Here is a 20,301-nt window from a genome sequence, read left to right on the forward strand (position 1 = left end):
CATTTGATTTCCCAGTATTTTGTTATTGTGTTGCTTTTTTTAAAAAAAACAGTAATATACTTTTCTACAAATACATACAGAATTAGCTTGCTCTCCACTACAATGTAGCTTCCTATGAAACAGCATGGAGTAGAAATTATAAAGCAAGCAACAATATTATGGTACTAGAGAAGAAGGAGAAATGTGAAATTTATTCATTTAAACATAAATTTAGGGAAGGAGATCTCAGTTTACATTTTGAATTTGATTCTATATCTCTTAAACCATTCCCAAGAAATCTTTGAGTAAATGTCCTTGGATTCCTGAATGATTGCTTCCCCTCTGAGCCATAATTGAAGTATTCTTACCACTGTGTAAAGAATGGATTCTTGGTTGGGCAGACTATGTGATCTTACTGATCACTGAATAACTAGTCCTTTAGTTTAACATGAGATAGGGGATAGGTTTGTCAGTTTTCTTCAAAGATACCTATTTCCCACTGAGGAAATTCTTCTTGATTAGTCAGTCAGCCACTCACTCATGCAAGTCCCAAAAAGTAATGTCTGAATGTGGGTGTGTATATCTTCTGGATGTGTGTAGCTTTTGGGGGGAACAGAACCCCAAACCCAAAAACCTGTAAATGGTTTGATGGATTAGATAGAGGCCTAAACTGGTATATGGCATGGTACATTTCTATCAATATTTCCTTCTCGATATTATAATAATTCTCTCATGCACAACAGTGCAGACTTTGTAGGAAAGTTTTGTTGTGTGGTGGAAATACCCCAGAGTTATAAACGTGTTTGGATGGAGCCCTGGTTCCTTAGCTGTACCTTGAATTACCTCTAAGACCTCAGGTAAGTTGCTTCATTTGGGAGACTTTGTTTTCTTCCTATTTTAGTGGAATGAGTAAAACTAGTTATCGATACAAATGCTTCATATTCAATAGTCTGTGATTCTAGGGATTCTATGAATAAACCAGAGTGATTTAATTTTAGAAATGAGACTTTTAGGAATCTATTGTTAGGGACACTTACATCATTTGATTCCTAGAGTGCCTAATTCCAGTTGACTACCAGGGCACAGCTCTCTATCACATTGTTGTGAGACTGATACGGAGTTTGGCAGTACTGTCTAGATTTTGAAGTTGAGTCATATAGAACACAGATGGAGAAGATGATTTGTGTAAGGTCATATTCGTCGTGTGGGTGACAAAACCTGTCCTAAGATAAAGTCATTTTTTATCCTACAGTTCTTGGCTACCTCAGAGGAATTTTGTTTCTGCTGATATTTCTACTCTCTGACTTTACCTTATGATGGCAGAAAAACTAATAGGCCATTATGACCCTTTGGTAATTTGGGGTAGGTCTGTTGTATAATGGTAAGGAGGTATGGTTGTCAGGTTGAATCAGGACCTTTCATTTGGAGTCTTGTGGGGAACCAGTTTGTAGGATTTGTCCCACCCCTACTTTGCTTAATTTCATATCTGTCTGACCAGCTGTATCAATAACTGTTTTACTAAAGCATTGATTACCTGCTACAGTATGCAAGGCATCGTTTTAGCCTCTATAGGAAACGCAAAGATGGTCCTTTTCAAAAAAAAAGAAAAAGAAAAAAATTAGTGAGGGAGACTCAGTTCATAGTAAGAATATAACTGTTTTTTTTGCAAAATAAATGCTAATTATACTATTTATATGGTAAAAAAAAAATACCTAAGAGACCTAGAACAAAACCATGACAATGTTTGGGTTTTTATTCAAAACTGATATTAAATTATGTTATAGGCAATTACTAGTTATATGCAGAAACTTAATCTAGTTCATGCCTAATGGATAGAATCCCAAGTGACCCACGAAAAAGACTTGCTTGTTAGAACTACTTTTTCATTTGATAGGAAATGGCTAATTTAATTTTTCCAAGTTGAAATATGTAGGACAAATTATAATAGACCATTTTACTTCTTAAGAAATTTAAATTATTTGGCTTGCATGATACCCTATCATGAAAAATATTTTCACCCTACAGCTTTTTAGTTGTTCTAGTCCAATTTCCAGTCGGAGGATGAGGGTACTGCTACTTTTGATGTTGATATTTTAATTAAGGCTTAGGATGTGGACAATGGGAAACCAGAGGTATAATTTCTTTACTTGTAAATGTAGATTTGTATTTGAACCGGATTCCACAGTTCAAAGACTCTTGCGGGAGAGTAAAACTCCTTGCCCTATAAGCACGAAGGACATTATGCTTCCCGGGTGGCTTGAATGAGATAGTAACTGTGGTTATAAGGCCTTTGGATCCTTCCATTCTCTTATTTTCTGAATTTAGTTAAACAGTGGAAGTAATTCCTGGTGTTCCGTTGTTACTGTAAGAGAGATAAGAAATGCATCTCAAAAAATATAAATGGGATGGACAGGATCACCTAAAATGTTGGGGGTGGTAGAACAATCTACTTAGAATGATTTATGCTTCAAGGTTAAAGGATTTAAAAATCTGTTAACCTTCACCAGGTTCAGAGAAGTGCCTTTCATAGGTAGCGATTTTCAGGAGCCGTGCTATCTTCTGTGGCCTCCCAACTGTTTTCCTGCAGATACATTTTTCAACAAGATAAGGCAAACAGAAGATTTTTCTATTAAAATAGAAATGCATTTAAGTCTTTCATTTCTCTTTGATTCTGTGAGAGTAGAACAGGTGTAGAATAATACTCAGGTGAAATAAGTACCCTTCTTAAATACTGATTCAGAAAACTTTAAGATAAACTTTCTCTCATTGAAAAAGTTTTGCTGAGCCTTCTGCTGGCTCCCAAGGGAAGTTACTTCCCTCAGACTGTAGGCGTTAATGGCTATGGAAAAGCTCCATGTGGAGGGCTGGCTTACAAAGGGGCAGCTGTTCCAGTTGGTCCCAGGAGCCTTGCAGCAGTGGACGAAAGGAACATTCCACCACCTTTCCATTAGACAACATTTCCATTGAACAAACTCTCTTTTAGGGAAGATTACATTTTGAAAAATCTACAGATAAAAGATTATTTGCAGGATATTGGATTCAATACGTTGATAAGTGTGTCCACCTTAGGTCTTCTCATAGTGATTAATACGCTAATGCTCATTAGGACCACCCTGGTGAGGGGATGCTGTGGACATGGTCTTCTAAATGTATTGCACCAGGTGCCCCCTTTCTGTTAAACATCTATTAAATATTGTAAAAGAGTAAAATTTTGAGAAGGTTGGGACAATGCTGCCTTAGCAACCACCGCATCTCCTGCCTTGGGTGAGGAGGCAGGCAGGGGAAGGTGGCCCCGGGGAGCTCTGCTGGTTTGTCAGACAAACTTCCCTTCTGTGGTGCATTAGCTGCCTCATCGACACCCTCTGCTCCCCCCCTCGTGTCTCTGTCGGCACATAAAGAAGAAGCTTCTTGTTCCCTCTTTATGCCGTAACCTTTCTCTGAGCTTTCTGTCTCGAGGCTCGTCTCAACACTGTCTGGAGGCCTCGTGCATTTCGGCATCTCTAGTGCCACCTCCCTAGGATAGTCACCTCTCATTTTCAACCTGGTCCTTGGGAATCCTTCTGTCAGAGGCATTTTTAATGACTTTGAAAAAAAAAGAAGACATTTCAAACCCTTATCTGAATTCAGAAATAAACAGTTGTTATATTATTGGTGGTGTGGTTTTTTTTGCAATAAGCATATTTTTGAAAGTTCCCCCCCCCTTTTTTCGAGGTGAGTTCATGAAATGCAGAGCAGCGAATTTGAGCACATGCGTACCGTGTTAAGGGGGCTCATGAATGTGCAGCAAGCTAGGAACAGGAAGAGCTTCCTCTGTTTGTTTTTCTACAAATATGGGTACGAAAAGGTAGTGTCTGGTTTGACTTTAGGATCCTGTGCCTAACTAGGCACATAATCTAGTGGAAAGTAACCTCTCTGAGCTTAGGTTCCACAGCTGAACAGTAAGGATAATTGTCCTGACCTCATAGCGTAACTGGGAAGATTAGATGAGAAGACACTGGAAAGCAGGGAGGAGCGGCCTGGCGCACAGCAGGTGGGGTTTCAGCCTCTCATTGTTTTCCTCTGTGGCCTTGCCAACAACTGGGTCCAGATGAAGCCTTGGGTGCTTACTTGGAAGGATTCTGTAGGTTTCAAAATTAGGAGATCAGTGCAGTTGGATCCTAGGAATGGAACCAAAATCTAGCTGCATGTTCCAAGGTTTCTTTGTGGGCGGGGGTTTCTGTTGATGTGTAACATGGCTAGACTAGACCAGAGCATGGCTCTCAGTGACACAGAACTGGCACAGATTTGCCAAGTTGCCTGGGAGGGAGAAGTGCAGCTCTTGGACTGTGCTCGGAGGTGGTTGCTTGTGTACTGACTGCAGACTAACGATTCTGACATCTGGCCGTCCATTCTGTTGCCTGCTGTGAGACCTTCTGCATGTTAAAATGCTCTTTCACTGCAAAAATTGAGAACACCTACTTGGACATAAAAGTACAGATCAGACGAATCTGAGCCCAGCCAGAGGACCCAGACTGCTTCCTCCCAACATGCATAAAGGCATATTATTTGTCACTCCTTAAGTAAGACATCTCAGAATTTCTGAGGTTTAATGGAAGGTGATACCCAGTATCCCCCAAATTAACACAGGCAGAACATATATATATAGTAAGTTCCCTACATACGAACGAATTCCGTTCCGAGAGCGCGTTTGTAAGTCCAATTTGTTTGTAAGTCCAACAGAGTTAGCCTAGGCACACAAATAATACAACTGGCTATATAGTACTGTACTGTAATAGGTTTATAATACTTTTCACCCAAATTATGCATAAGAAACAAACACAAAATATGAAGAAAACACTTTTAATTTTATAGTCCAGTACCTTGAAAAGTACAGTAGTACAGTACAACAGCTGGCATACAGGGGCTGGCATCGAGTGAACAGGCAAGAAGAGTTACCCACTGGAGGAGGGAGAGGAGGTGGGAGGTGGTAGAGCTGAAGGATCATCAGCAACAGGAGGTGGAGGGCGAGCTGCCGTGTCACTCACGCCTGACACTGATGGCACAGGTTCCGGCTCCTTGCTGGAACCAGATGCAAGTTTGCATCTTTGAAAGTTCCCAACTTGAATGTTCATATGTAGGGGACTTACTGTGTAGATAGATAGATACACACATACATATATATTACACATACATACATAGAGTTTTTCCTCTAACAGGTTTAGTTTGCTCACTCTCTTTCTCTCTGTGTTCTTTGGTACCTGTCTTTCTGTCTGTCTGCCTGCCCTTTATGCTTCCCTGTTTCTGTCTTTTTCTCTCTCTCTCACTCTTTTCCTTCCTCCCTCTCTCTTAGCACACAAAGATGCTGCTAAAAACCTCTCTCCAACATCATTTGAAAATGAATACCCTTTCACCTGTTAGTTGTTACTTACTAAGCACTGCAAGGCAAACAATACTTTGCCTGCATCCCAGAGAAAATTGCTCATCTTTGAGAAACAGCCAACTTTTTGAAAATAATAATTTTCATTTCTGTGGTGCTCCTGTACAATTTACAAAGAACTCTCACATGCCTAATCTCATTTAATCCTCACAGATACTGTTATCCTCTTCACTTGTAGATGAGAAAAATCTGGGGATGTGGGGAGGGCTAAAAGAATTAATTTATGTGACGTGCCTTAGCAAGTGCCTGGGATGTGGTAGGTGGCCCTGAATTTCCTTTGTCTTTGCTTAGGTAACGTGTTCAGTCTCAGTCAACAATCTTCTTCCTCCAAAGAACAAACTCCACTTCAAACCATAGTGTCTAGGACACAGCAGTTGGTTGAGCTGTACGTTTCTGGAATAGAAGGGAGAGGAGGTCAGCAATCTGGTTATTACTCTATTTCCCTGTGCCTGCTGTCAGAGATCATTTCTTTGTAGATATAAAGGATGGGAAGCCCTATGAAATGGCAGTTTGGAAGGACAGAGAAAATGCACTCTTCTGCTTCTGATTGGTTTGTAGAATTGAAATTCCAGTATACACATCTGTAGAAAGAGATAGTTTTTTTCCTTCTATTTGCCTTTTTCCCCTCTATTCATTTATCCTAGGTGAACTGCCATGCAGAAAACACAATAAACTTCCCTGCCCTGCAGAGCCCTGGATTTGAGGCACACTTGGGGATATGAGAGCCACACACACAAAGATGATACAAGCAGTGGCACAGAAGAGTGAATGCCAAGTGGTCATTTTTGTTGGAATGCTTCACAGAACAGATGGGCTTTTATGAGTTTTCTGAAGTTTGTTATTATAAATCTAAACTGTTGTTCTGAGGATTCCTTTCTTCTCCATACATTTTAATCTCTCTATTTGTATTTGGTGCTTATGAAATGCAAGGATAGTTCCCCTTAGAGCTGGGCGTCTCAGGGCAGTAAACACTTCCCTCGTTAGGCACTCCAGAAATCCCTGCTCTACCTATTCGGGCTGTTGGGCTCGGGGAACAGATTTGGCAGTAGAGTCTGTGACCACACCTGAGGTATTATTCAGGGACGGTCATGCTAAATGCAAAAACAGACTGACTACCAGATCCCATAATACACCCAAGGTTGAAACCCGAGGTTATCGCTCATGAATTCTGTCGCAGGTCGTAAGGATGCAGGATGGGGGAAGGCAGTGGCACTGTCCTCCACGTGGTCAGCCAGGATCCAGACTGGCCGGCGCCTCAGCAACGTCACATGAGGTTTGCTAGAGCATGAAAAGAACGAATCTGGAGAATCACAAAGAGAATTTCCACTACCATAGCTCAGAAATGACATATCGCCTTCCTTCCCAAATCTCATTGGCCAGAACTGGTCACATGGCCTTGCCTACCTGCAAAGGGATTGGGAAGTATAGTTTTCCATAAGACAGGAAGGAAGAAGAGAAAATGGAATTTTCGCAGGGAGCTTTTTCTCAGCCTTATTAGATATTTGCAGAGATGTCGAGTTCACCATTATTGGTTTGTAATGGGCATATGCTATACAGTCTCCTCCTTTGTTCAAGGAGAAGAACAGAAATACCTGTAATAAGAACAAGCAGGTAATAAAATATTTCTTTGTCTTTAATTAAAATATGAATTGTTTTATATACATAACCAAAATTTCTACATGACAGTCACCTTTTAACTGTCATTTTCTCAAGTAAAGCAACCTAAGCACACATTAACTGTTGAGCCAGGAAAGACCCTAAAATGTCCTGGGTGGTCAGGACAGGCCAAGGTGGCATGAATTAGACATGTCTTTGATATTCGGGTTCCAGCCATTTAAAAATGGAACATGATGGACTTTGAGATTTCCTTTGCTGCTTCAGGCTGAGAAGGGCACTTCTTAATAGTTTCTAAATGCCTGTTTCCATCTACTTTTAAATACAGAAAAAAATTGCAAAGTCTAAACATTTGAAGGTGAAAGGAAATTACTCGCCTCATGCGTTTCTGGTAGCATTATAAATTAATACAGGCCTTTGGGAAAATAATCCAGCAAAATGTATCAAAAGCTTTGCAAGTGTAGTATTGCTTCCAATATGTCAGGAGTCATAAAAATGCTTATAACCTCACTAATCCCACCTCTGGGAACCTAACTCAAAGAAACACAGTAATCCCTTATCAACCGTCTCAGGTAACATTCATGAAAGGCAGTGTGGTTGGCTGCCACCCTGAAAAACTACTTTGATAAGGTCATGATTTGATTAAAATTAATGGATCAGTGATAGAGAAAATATGGCCTTATATAGATTGTTTTCAAAATTTGGTAAATAAAAATTCTACAAAGCATCTATTAACCTAAATATGCTAGGTTGTTTGCCTTAAAATCCTGGTTCTTCCATTTTTCTGCAAGATCATTGTCAACAGTGTGAACTCCTCTGGCAGGATCACCCAGAAGTTTTCTGTTCTACCAACTATTTCTCTCCAGTTTCCAAATAAACACTTAGTGGCCTGGAAGTCTAACATCTTTTTCACTTTCATTCTTCTGTGTTTATGTCATAAGTATTGGCAAAATGCTTAAGTAACCCGGTGGCCTCAGAAAAAATTCATGTTCCGTATTGGCATGTTTTTCCAGATCTGATCTCCCATCCATATGCTGGAAGTATAGATGATGCATGGACTTTTTGTCTTCATGTTATGTTCGTAATATATTACATAAAGAGCAGAAATTATCCTGTTATTTTTGTCTGTTTGTTTTTCATTTTGTTTTGTTTTAGGGAATTGGTTTGAATGGGCTCTTTGTAGAAAGAATGCTAGCTTTATGTTTTTGTTTATCTCTAAACTGTAGTTTGTAAGAAATTACAGTTTCATAATTTGGGTGGAAAAGTTTATTTGCCTAAAGAGCATCATGGCTTTATTTTAGCATTATTAATTTCAAGGAAAATTAAAGTACCACCCAAATATAAAAAAAATAAAAACAAAATAATAAATCATCCACTATATGGGATATTATGCAACTTAAAAATAATTCTTATGAAGACTATGAATCACCCCCGTTATAATGTAATTTTTGAGGAATTAAGATAAATAGCCACTCTCTATTACTACCTACTCTGTACCAACCATGCTCTCTCCTCCCCATTCTAACCTTAATGTCAGACATTTATGCTGGAAGAAATTAAACACTGGGTTGACAGAGCGGTTAGAGGGGAACGTAGCTAGGCTTTGGGCAGCAATCTCTCCCTCCCTCCTGGTCTTCCTGAGCCACTCCCCATTTAAGCCTTCCTGGATTCTGAAAAGCTCAGATACATAGTGAACGTGGTGTAGCAGAGTACAAGTTCAGCTTTTACACTTTTCACGGCCTCAACCCCAGCTCTAACCCTTTGGCCACATCATTGAGAGACCTGGCTGAGCAGCTGAGCTGCAGTGGGCTCGACTTTTCCTATAGGAAGTGCAGGACTCAATGTGTATGTTTATGTTTGAGAGAAGAACAAAAATTAGACAGGAGCTACATTAGTGCAAGATGGTTGCAGTAGGAGAGTTAGGAGGCCAACCCAAGCTTTTTTGTTTCGGTTTGTATTAAGGTATTATTTTTTCCCCAGCTTTATTGAGATATGATTGACAAATAACAATTGTATATACTTAGGTTGTAACACATGACTTTTTAAGGGTGTACAATATGATAATTTAATATATGAATACATTGTGAAATTAACCCCATCAAGTTAATTAACACATCTATCACCTCACATAGTTACCATTTGTGTATAAGCTACCTAACTGCAACCATGCACAAACAGTAAGAACATGCTTCCTTCTTAAGTATCCATGGGTTTCTTTAGTTTCTCTGGATGTGGTTTCCGAAGGGATTCCAAGAAGCTCCTGTGCAAAATTTTGTATATATGTGCTTCTTTCAGCAGACTCTCAAAAGCACTTGTAATGTTTAAGAACCCTGCTTTATAATGCCCTAACTCTTAAGTTAGGTTCATTTCTCTTAATGAAAATCAATGTAAATACCAATTTCCAATTGTGATCTCATTTTTAATGAAGATTTAACCACCTGAGTTATGTAACTCACCTCAAGACAGCTAAGGATTTCTAACTTGGGAGCTAAAATGGAAGTTCAGACTTGATGTTTCTCTTAAGCTCAGTCATTCTGATGGTTTTTTTTAACAATGAGGAGGACATTGAGCCTTAACACATGTCACAATCTGTATAGTTCTTTCTAAATTTATATGCCTAAATAATTTAATTCAAATATATTTCTCATGATATATAAAAATATTGACGATGTCTTTTGATAGGTTCCCCAGGAAGAAAATATCTTTGTTTCTCTCACATTCTCCTCTGACCCCAGAACTATTGATACCACAAACTGCATCAAGACTGCCTCATTTAATAATAATAATAAAAGAATACTTAATTAATCACAAAGAAGACAAGAAAGGAGAGATAAGTGAACATAAGATAGATGGAAAAACTGAAGACAAATAGTAAAATATTGGATTTAAGTCAAAGTATATCTGTAATTTTATTAAATGTATATGGCCTAAAAAAAATTAAAAATTATTTACTTGGGGTTTTGTACCTTTCTATGAAGCAACACCCTTGTTGTCCCGTCTCCCCAAAATTTACATTTCCATGAAACCTCTGCTCTGCAAAGATGCATCATGTTGCTAGAACCTTAGTGCTCCTAGTAAGCTGAAGGGAGAAAATGTGTTCAATCAATTATATTTCTATGAGAAAACAGAGAGGGACAAACAGTGTTTGCAACTGAGGAGTCATAAAACCATTAGTATAATTTGAAAGTAAAAAAAATAAGTGTTTGTGTGTATGGATCAGAAGATATAGATTCTCAAGGAGCGTATCATACCTCATTTTTTTTTATTGTAGTAAAATTGTAGCTTTACAATTGTAAAGCTTTTGTAGCTTTACAACATTGCGTTAATTTCTGCCATACAATGAAGAGAATACCTATGTCCCCTCCCTCTTGGACCTCCCTCCTCCCCCCCGCCCCCCATCTAGGTCATGACAGAGCACCGAGATGAGCTCCCTGTGCTATACAGCAGGTTCCCACTAGATATCTATTTTACACCTGGTAGTATATTTATGTCAAACCTCATCTCCTGATTTGTCCCACCCTCCCCTTCCCCGCCCTGTGTCCACACATCTGTTCTCTATGTCTGCATCTCTATTCCTGCCCTACAAATAGGTTCATCTGTACCATTTTTCTAGATTCCACATATATACGTTAATATATGGTATTTGTTTTTCTCTTTCTGGCTTACTTCACTCTGTATGACAGACTCTAGGTCCATCCTCATCTCTACAAATGACCCAATCTTGTTCCTTTTTATGGCTGAGTAATACTCCATTGTGTATATGTACCACATCTTCTTTATCCATTCATCTGTCGTTGGACATTTAGGTTGTTTCCATGTCCTGGCTATTGTAAATAGTGCTGCAATGAACATTGGGGTACATGTGTCCTTTTGTTTTCTCAGGCTATATGCCCAGTGCCAGACACCTAGAAAGCATTCAATACCTGTTGGTTGAACAAATGAATGAATGTTTGCCCCAGAGATTCATTTGAATGGCATTAATGACTGGGGGTGTGAAGGATGCCAGACACAGCAAGGTAGTTATAATCAGTGCAGATATGTTGGCAGTATTTTAGATTCTTATCTTTTTATTGTTCTAAGTAATGAAATATTGCTATCCATATTACTCATGTGAGTTTAAATGCCATAGAAATTGATGATCTCCAGATATATCTAAGCAAATAGTGAAGAGTAATTCCTAATGCATCAAAAAGCAACCTATGTAATACAGTGAAAAGTCCTCATTTCTTTTCAAGGAGCCAAGTGAAAAAGAAGAAACAAAAACTAACTGCGTGTGTATCTTTGGTGTGTTTGTGCATGGGTGCACTCTCTTTCAAACGTTCTGTTGAGTGTTTTACAGATATTAACTCATTTAATCCTCTCCACAACACTAGGAGGCAGTTCCTATTCTTAGTTCCACATTATGGTTTTTAACAGAAGCTAAGACTTAGATCATTTAAGTAACTTATACAAAATCATATAACTGGTTAGTGGTAGAGCTGTGTTTTTAAACCAGTTTGATTCTAGGACCCATGCTTTTAGCTACTATACTATTACTACACTCGCTTTGTATTAGGAAAATAACACTTTCATGGGCTCTTGGCAAAACAATTACAATTTTCATACTGTATAGGGAGGTTGGAATAAAAAAAAGCAAAGAGATAACAAAAATTGTAAAAGTGAATTTCACTGTAGTTCGTTGAACCCAGAAATAGTCTCCTACAAGCATGACTGCTGGAATTTACCTTCTAGAAATAAATAATAATCTTTCTTTTTTTTCACTTTGAATCCTTAACTCTATTTCAGTGTGTTCTCTGGATCTTCTAGTATCTCTGTGCTTTAATTAGTAGCTGTTTCCAAGTATGATAAGTGATTCATGCTAGTCTTAATATTGTATGTAATTGGATCTCTAAGGCAAATTTATCTGTCAGAGTAAAACTGATCTACAAGTAGTTCCCTGTAGCTAATACCTAAATTAGTTTCACCTGGACTTTACCCTCTGATTCCTTCTGAATTATACCCAGGGAAGGAAATCTAACAGCTGGTATAGGAAACAGCAATGTTATTTGAAAGATTCTGAGTCCAAGCTGATTATGAAAGGAACAAGAAAACTAAACATGTTTATAGGTCAGCTTTGGGAAAATCAAGCTTACAACCCAGCAGATTTAAGAATAGTTAAAACCCACTATTCAGATTGGATACTTCAATACAGTATTGATCAAGACTCTTAAATCAGTGAGCGTGAGAAACTGTGACGAGTAGGGGGTTTTGGATTCCACTGTAAGTTTTTTTACAGTGTAAAGCAGACTGTATATATGTCTGTTTTCCTCATTTTTTCCTCTTAATTTTAAAGGGAGGGAGTGTCCAAATCTACTTACTTTCCATGGACCAAGTATGCAATGGTTTCTCATTAAATGGATAATGAGTTAGCCTTACTCAGAGGTAGAGTAAATAATGGTTTATTTTGTGTGTTTTGAGAACACATTCCTATTCCCAAGTTATGCTCTCAGGGGCGTCCCACTTCAGTAGGGCAGTGCCTCACAATGCTATGCAAAATTTGTCACCTCTGCTCTGTGTTTCATCCCCTCCCATCACCTTCAGGCCCTCACCATGATAATCATCTTTCTTTCTGAATTATAACACTTATCAATCGTACTTATTATATCTTGTCCTGTTAAGCCATGAATTCTCTTAAATTCTCTCTTTTTATATCTAATCTCAAATGGCTTCCCAAAGAGTTGAGAATTCTACCATCATCTATTATTGGAAGGAATGCTGGTCAAGAAATTGGAAGACCCAGTTCTAATGTCAGTTAGACATTGGGTATTACCATTGGTCTCTGCTCAACATTTTCTTCCTCTGTTAAATGCAAGTAATCAGCCTCACTAGTTTTGTCCAAGAACACCAGTTCTATGGGTTGCTCTACAAATAAAATGATCTGCTCTTAAATTTGGGAAATACTCATATAACGCTTTTAGACATCTGTGGTTGTATGGGAAAGGCTCTCAGAAATCCTGGAGTCAGAAATAATACAAACTTAGATTAGCTTCTCTGTACATTATTTCCTCACATTTTTAGACCATGGAAGCCTCTTTTAAGAAAATGTGTTAGCATCTTTAATACTAGATTCCAAGGGAGAAAGTTGGGGATCATCAATCTGCAAAATCCCTTCCAATCCAAAACCTTCAGGGTTATTATTACTATGCAACATCCATGAGTGTATCACTGTTAAAATCAAAATATACCAGCAGAGGTAACATATTCATCTGGATACCAACTATTAGCCTTCCATTTATTTTCCCCTTACAAAAAGCAGTTATTCAGTATGTACTATACTAGAACTTATAGAGATTAAACTAGTAATACAGTTGATCCTTCAGTGACAGGGGTTTGAACTGCAGGGGTCCGCTTATATGCAGAGTTTTAAAAAATAGTAAATTGTACAATACTACAGATTGAGGTTGGTTGAATCCATGCATGCGGGACCGTGGATGTGGAGGAACCAGAGAAATGGAGGGCTGACTGTAAGTTATATGCGGGTTTTCAACTGAGCAGAGGGTTGGCGCCCCCAACCCCCGCATTGTTTGAGAGTAAACTCTCTTAAAGCAGTTTATGGTATAAAGGAGGAGGCCAAAGTGTAAAATATAAGAACAGTACAGTTTCTGATGGAATTATATGTAGAGTACACTGGAGACACAGGGATGTTTGACCAAGTCTGGGAAAGGATGCTGTGCCTGGCATCAGTATAAGAAGGTGCCCCTCACGATGAGTTTTGAGAGAGAGCCAGGATTTATCATGGAAGAACATTTTATGTAGAGAGAGCAGAATGAGCAAAGGCTTTTGTTCAGAGGTCACTGGAAACTTCTGCCAGAGCAGTTTCAATGGAGTTAAGGGAATGGAGGCCTGATTAGATTGGAATCACACATGAGTGGGGAGATGAGAAAGTAGAGACACACTTCAGAAAGACTGTCAGTGAAAGGAGTACAAGGAACGGATTGGCAACTGGAAGGGGAAATCCTTCTGCAAGTGGGCTTATCAGAATGTGAACTTCCCCAACAGTGAAATGGAGCAAGAAGCAGTGGTAATGCATCAGAAAACTGTGGATGGGAGAAGAGAAAGTTTCAGAGCATTGCCGAAAAGGAGTATGTGGGCTTGAGGTGTTCATATCCCTTTAAGTTAGGCAGCTTAAAAGAGAGTTGAAAAAGTGCTGAAGACACAGACACATTTCCCCCTACAACTTGGCTGTGATAAAAAACAAAACCTGTGTAACAGATTCTGATTTCTTACTTTAAATATCCAGAAGGCTTGTTTTATATGATTTAGTATAAATGACATTTCATTGAGCTAGTTCATAAAAACAGAAAATTACCTTTCCTTTCTGTCTGTGTTTATATATACCTTGAGGGTATCCAAAGTGTTTCATAGCAGGCTGTATACTGTGTTGCTCTGAGCTATATAAATCTAAAGGTGAAGCAAAGTATAGCCAGCACAGAGGTCTGCCTTGATTTTAAGAACTATTTTCTAGGGAAAGAAAATGTAATTCTTTTTTTTTTTTTTTTTTTTTTGCGTTACGCGGGCCTCTCACTGTCGCGACCTCTCCCGTTGCGGAGCACAGGCTCTGGACGCGCAGGCTCAGCGGCCGTGGCTCACGGGCCCAGCCGCTCCGCGGCATGTGGGATCTTCCCAGACCGGGGCACGAACCCACGTCCCCACGTCCCCACGTCCCCTGCATCAGCAGGCGGACTCTCAACCACTGCGCCACCAGGGAAGCCCAGAAAATGTAATTCTTAATATGCATTTACGGAGAGGTAGCATTCCCAGCAAAGAGACCTATATTATTGTAAATATCAAGTGATCCCAGTCCTGTGCGTTCTCTTTACAATTTATCTGCCTCAAGTTGATAAAAATAATAATGTGTTCACTTCTATAGCATTTCAAATCCAAGGATTTCCAAGTGCTTTGTAAATGTGAATCAAATCTTAAGACAGCCCTGTGAGGCAGGTGAAAATTGTTACTAATACTTTATAAAGACAGTAATAGATGAGGAGTTCACCAAGTTCACAGAGTCATTCGTTTGTTGGTGCCTGAGATTCTGGGGTGAAATCATGCATGTGTCCAAACACATGCGCACGCACACACACACACACACACACACACACACGCAGTGGGCCCTGACTTCTGTGAAGCCAACAAATCAAAAGAGGCAGGTGTATAAATAAATCATTGTGATAAAATTAGAAGATATGTACAGGATGTGGAGCTGGTTCAAGGGAAGTAGTGATCACCTCTGCTTGGGGAAACCAGGAAAATTTTCAAAGTGCGCTAGACAATTGGTCATAACCGTGAAGGATGTTAAATATTTACAAGGCATAGAAGTGAATGAGGCAGAGGGTACATAGTGTATAAAGCCCTGAAGTTATGAGACTGCGTGATATATATATATATATATATATACACACACACACACAAAACTGGAAGGAGTCCCGTATGACTAAAACAGGGGCCACCAATTCAAATGCCCACCAGGCGACACATAGTTGTGAATGAAGTAAATGGTTTACGTGGAGATGCTGGTGACTTGTAAATTATGTGTTTGCCATAGTGGGCAGCGGCTTGTTGCTCATTTCCAGCTGGGCAGTTGCCATGCCATGCAGTCTGCCATATATCCTGCCTTTTCAAGATAAGCCAGAGATCAGGATTTTGAAATGGTCCCTATCTATTTTTGAATGTTAGTGACTAATTTTATTTTTTAAAATTGTGTACACCAGAAATATCTCCACCACATCTATAGATAAATTCAGCCTATCAGCAGCTATGTTGCCACTTCTACAAATGTCCAAAGAAATGGATCTCAGTTTTCACCCTCCTCTTTTGGTTACAAGGAACAGAAACAAAATCTAAGTTAGTCTTGGAGCTAAATCTGGAAATTTACAGAACCTATGGGAAGCCTGGAGAATAAGGCATGGAAAGTCATCATAAACCAAGGGAGATTAGACAGAATGGAGCACAGCTGAGGTCACACCGCAGAGTGAGTCCTCCTGCTGGACTATCGATGGTGCTGCAGCTGTCTCCTAATAGCTGATGCCAGAATCTTGACCACCCTCTGTGATGCATCCTGCCCTCAGTAGTTTTTTGTGTTTTGTTTTTTTTGCATCTTTATTGGAGTATAACTGCTTTACAATGGTGTGTTAGTTTCTGCTTTATAACAAAGTGAATCAGTTATACATATACATATGTTCCCATATCTCTTCCCTCTTGTGTCTCCCTCCCTCCCACCCTCCCTATGCCACCCCTCCAGGCGGTCACAAAGCACTGAGCTGATATCCCTGTGCTATGTGGCTGCTTCCCACTAGCTATCTGTTTTACGTTTGGTAGTGTATATATGTCCATGCCACTCTCTCGCTTTGTCACAACTTACCCTTCCCCCTCCCCATATCCTCAAGTCCATTCTCTAGTAGGTCTGTGTCTTTATTCCCATCTTACCCCATGTTCTTCATGACATTTTTTTTTCTTAAATTCCATATATATGTGTTAGCATACAGTATTTGTCTTTCTCTTTCTGACTTGCTTCACTCTGTATGACAGACTCTAGGTCCATCCACCTCATTACAAATAGCTCAGTTTCATTTCTTTTTATGGCTGAGTAATATTCCATTATATATATGTGCAACATCTTCTTTATCCATTCATCCGATGATGGACACTTAGGTTGTTTCCATCTCCGGGCTATTGTAAATAGAGCTGCAATGAACATTTTCGTACATGACTCTTTTTGAATTATGGTTTTCTCAGGGTATATGCCCAGTAGTGGGATTGCTGGATCGTATGGTAGTTCTATTTGTAGTTTTTTTAAGGAACCTCCATACTGTTCTCTATAGTGGCTGTACCAATTTACATTCCCACCAGCAGTGCAAGAGTGTTCCCTTTTCTCCACATCCTCTCCAGCATTTATTGTTTCTATATTTTTTGATGATGGCCATTCTGACTGGTGTGAGATGATATCTCATTGTAGTTTTGATTGGCATTTCTCTAATGATTAATGGTGGTGAGCATTCTTTCATGTGTTTGTTGGCAGTCTGTATTTCTTCTTTAGAGAAATGTCTTTTTAGGTCTTCTGCCCATTTTTGGATTGGGTTGTTTGTTTTTTTGTTATTGAGCTGCATGAGCTGCTTATAAATTTTGGAGATTAATCCTTTGTCAGTTGCTTCATTTGCAAATATTTTGTCCCATTCTGAGGGTTGTCTTTTTGTCTTGTTTATGGTTTCCTTTGCTGTGCAAAAGCTTTGAAGTTTCATTAGGTCCCATTCAGAATGGAGGAAGCAGTTGGCACAGCCAAGGTAAAATGCTCACACCCAACTTGCTGAGGAAGCAAGGAGGATGGTATGGCCCATGCAATTCCAGAGTGGGAGATAGAGTCTTGCCTCTCACCAAGACTCACACGTTGAGGATTAGTGTTCAGTGATTTATAGCTCAAAAGTGTCAAGTGTTTACCCAACGTATATTGAGTTGGTGGAATAGTCATCACTGTCATCTTGGCTCAGAAAGATTACTTCCTGTGTGCTCATGGGTAAGTTACTTAATCTCTCTCATCTTATTTTCCATAGCTGTGAAACTAGGGGCTTGGACCAGAAAAGCTCTAATGTTTCCTTCAAGTCTGTAATTCAGTGATTTTCATTGTCATTACCACCAACATACAAAAAAGTCTAGAAAATGGACATGACTTCTATAAGATTTCCACAGCGCACAATCATTTAGAGTGTTGAATAGTTAGAATGACTCAGCACATTGGTAGTCTGGACACTAATGCTTTATACTGGCTGCTAATGCCTTTGTATTATAGAGCATTTCAAGAGACAAACTATTCCAGCTTTCTTTTTCTTAATTCCACTATAATCAGCAAATACACCTTAAAGTGTGAAAGAACAGGTGAGATTGTATTCTTTAAAGGCAGAAGTTGTTGTACTGGGTAACAAGTAAGACCCAACTCTGTACTCTTTATGAAAAAATGCACATTAAATATAAATATACAGAGAAGCTCAAAGTAGAGTGATGGGAAAATATATGATGCAGCCCCTAAATATTAGAATGCCAGAGGCTGGAGTGGCCATTAACATGGCATATAGAGTAGACGTCTGGAAAGGAGTATTACCAGGAATAAAGAGAGTAACTTCATAATGATAAAGGGATCAGCCATCAAGACATAGTATTCCTAAATGTTTATGTACCTTATGAATGAGCCTAAAAGAACATGAAGCAAACTGATAGAACTTAAAGCAGAAGTAGACAAATTCACAGTTATAGTTAGAAATAGCAATGCTCAGTATTATATATATATTTATATATATATATAAAAAAATATATATTATATATATATATTTCTCAGTATTATATATAACAGGCTAACAGATAATCGAAAAGTATATAGAGATTCAAACAGATAACCTGACCTAGTTGACATATTGTACATGGAGCACTCCATCCAAAGCCAGAAGAATACATCTTCTTGTCAAGTGTATGTGAAACATTCACCAAGATAGACCATATGGTGGTTCATGAACAAGTATCAATAAAAGTAAAATGATTGAAATAATACAAATATGTTCTCTTATCACAACAAATTAAATCAATAATAGATAGATATCTGGAAAAATTCGAAATTATTTCACATTAAATAACACCCTTTAATCCATTGTTCAAAGAAGAAATTACAAGAGAAGCATAATACAAAGTTGCGGGGCTTCCCTGGTGGCACAGTGGCTGAGAATCCGCCTGCCAGTGCAGGGAACATGGGTTTGATCCCTGGTCCGGGAAGATCCCACATGCCGCGGAGCAACTAAGTGCGTGTGCCACAACTACTGAGCCCGTGCTCTAGAGCCCGTGAGCCACAACTACTGAGCCCACATGCTGCAACTACTGAAGCCCATGTGCCTAGAGCCCGTGCTCTGCAGCAGGAGAAGTCACTGCAATGAGAAGCCCACGCACTGCAATGAAGAGTAGCCCCCGCTTGCCGCAGTTAGAGAAAGCCCGCGTGCAACAATGAAGACCCAACACAGCCAAAATAAATAAATAAAATAAATAAATTAATTAAAAAACAACAACCAAAAAAACACAGTTGCTTCCTTGGAAAGATCATTAAAACTGATAAAACTCCAGCTAGACTGATCAAGAAAAAAAGAAAATATAGAAGACACACTTTACCCATGTTGGGAGTTTAAAAAGCAGGAACTGCATTTCCGAGAGATGTTAACATAATAATAAGAGAATATTTAAAATATATTTATGCCAATTTTCTGACAACTTTGAAGAAATAGACAAATTTCTTAAAGCTCAAAAATTATCAAAACTGATACATGAAGAAAGAGAAAAATGTAAATATCTATCTGTTTAATTACAGTAATTGAAGTCATATTTTAAAACCTTCCCACAAAGAAACTCCAGAACCATCTGCCTTCATTGGTGAATTCTGTTAACAATTTAAGAAAGAAATAATATCAATCTGAAACAGATACTTTTGGATGATAGGTGAAGAGGGGATGATTCCAAACTCATTATAAACCCAGCATTACCCTGAGACCAAAGTTATAAAAAAGTCATTTCAAGGAAATACTATGAATTAATAATTTTTTTCAACATAGAAGGATAAATCTTAACAGGATATTAGCCAATTGAATCCAGCACTACATAAAACAGATAATACATCCTGAACAGGTGGAGTTTATCTCAAGAATGCAAGACTGATTAACATTTTAAAATTGTTAAGGGAGCTTCAAGATGGCAGAAGAGTAAAACGTGGAGATCACCTTCCTCCCTACAAATACATCAGAAATACATCTACATGTGGAACAACTCCTATGGAACACTTACTGAACGCTGGCAGAAGACCTCAGACCTCCCAAAAGGCAAGAAACTCCCCACGTACCTGGCCTTGTGGAGGACAGGCTCTTGGTGCTCCAGCCAGGCATCAGGGATGTGCCACTGAGGTGGGAGAGCCAAGTTCAGCACACTTGTCCACAAGACACCTCCCAGCTCCATGTAATATCAAATGGCGAGAATCTCCCAGAGACCTTCATCTCAATGCCAAGACCCAGTTCCACTCAACGACCAGCAAGCTACAGTGCAGGACACCCTATGCCAAACTACTAGCAAGACAGGAACACAACCCCACCCATTAGCAAAGAGGCTGCCTAAAATCATAATAAGTCCACAGACACCCCAAAACACACCACCAGACATGGACCTGCACACCAGAAAGACAAGATCCAGCCTCATCCACCAGAATACAGGCACTAGTCCCCTCCACCAGGAAGCCTAAA

General features: G+C 39.1%; 1 protein-coding gene across 13 annotated transcripts in view; it reads left to right on the plus strand.

The window, feature by feature from the left end:
- The window catches only part of RNF144B (ring finger protein 144B), an 850,456-nt gene that overhangs the window by 602,757 nt on the left and 227,398 nt on the right, over positions 1-20,301 (plus strand). Inside the window, exon 14 of one of the 13 annotated variants that reach the window (XR_013830113.1) lies at positions 9,692-9,931. The exons of the other annotated variants lie outside the window; for them this stretch is intronic. The gene's annotated coding sequence lies outside the window, so the exon portion shown is untranslated. Of the gene's footprint in view, positions 1-9,691; positions 9,932-20,301 lie in introns of those variants that run through there. 13 annotated transcript variants of the gene reach the window in all.

This window comes from Stenella coeruleoalba, assembly GCF_951394435.1.
Source record: "Stenella coeruleoalba genome assembly, chromosome: 10".
Lineage (NCBI taxonomy): Eukaryota > Metazoa > Chordata > Mammalia > Artiodactyla > Delphinidae > Stenella > Stenella coeruleoalba.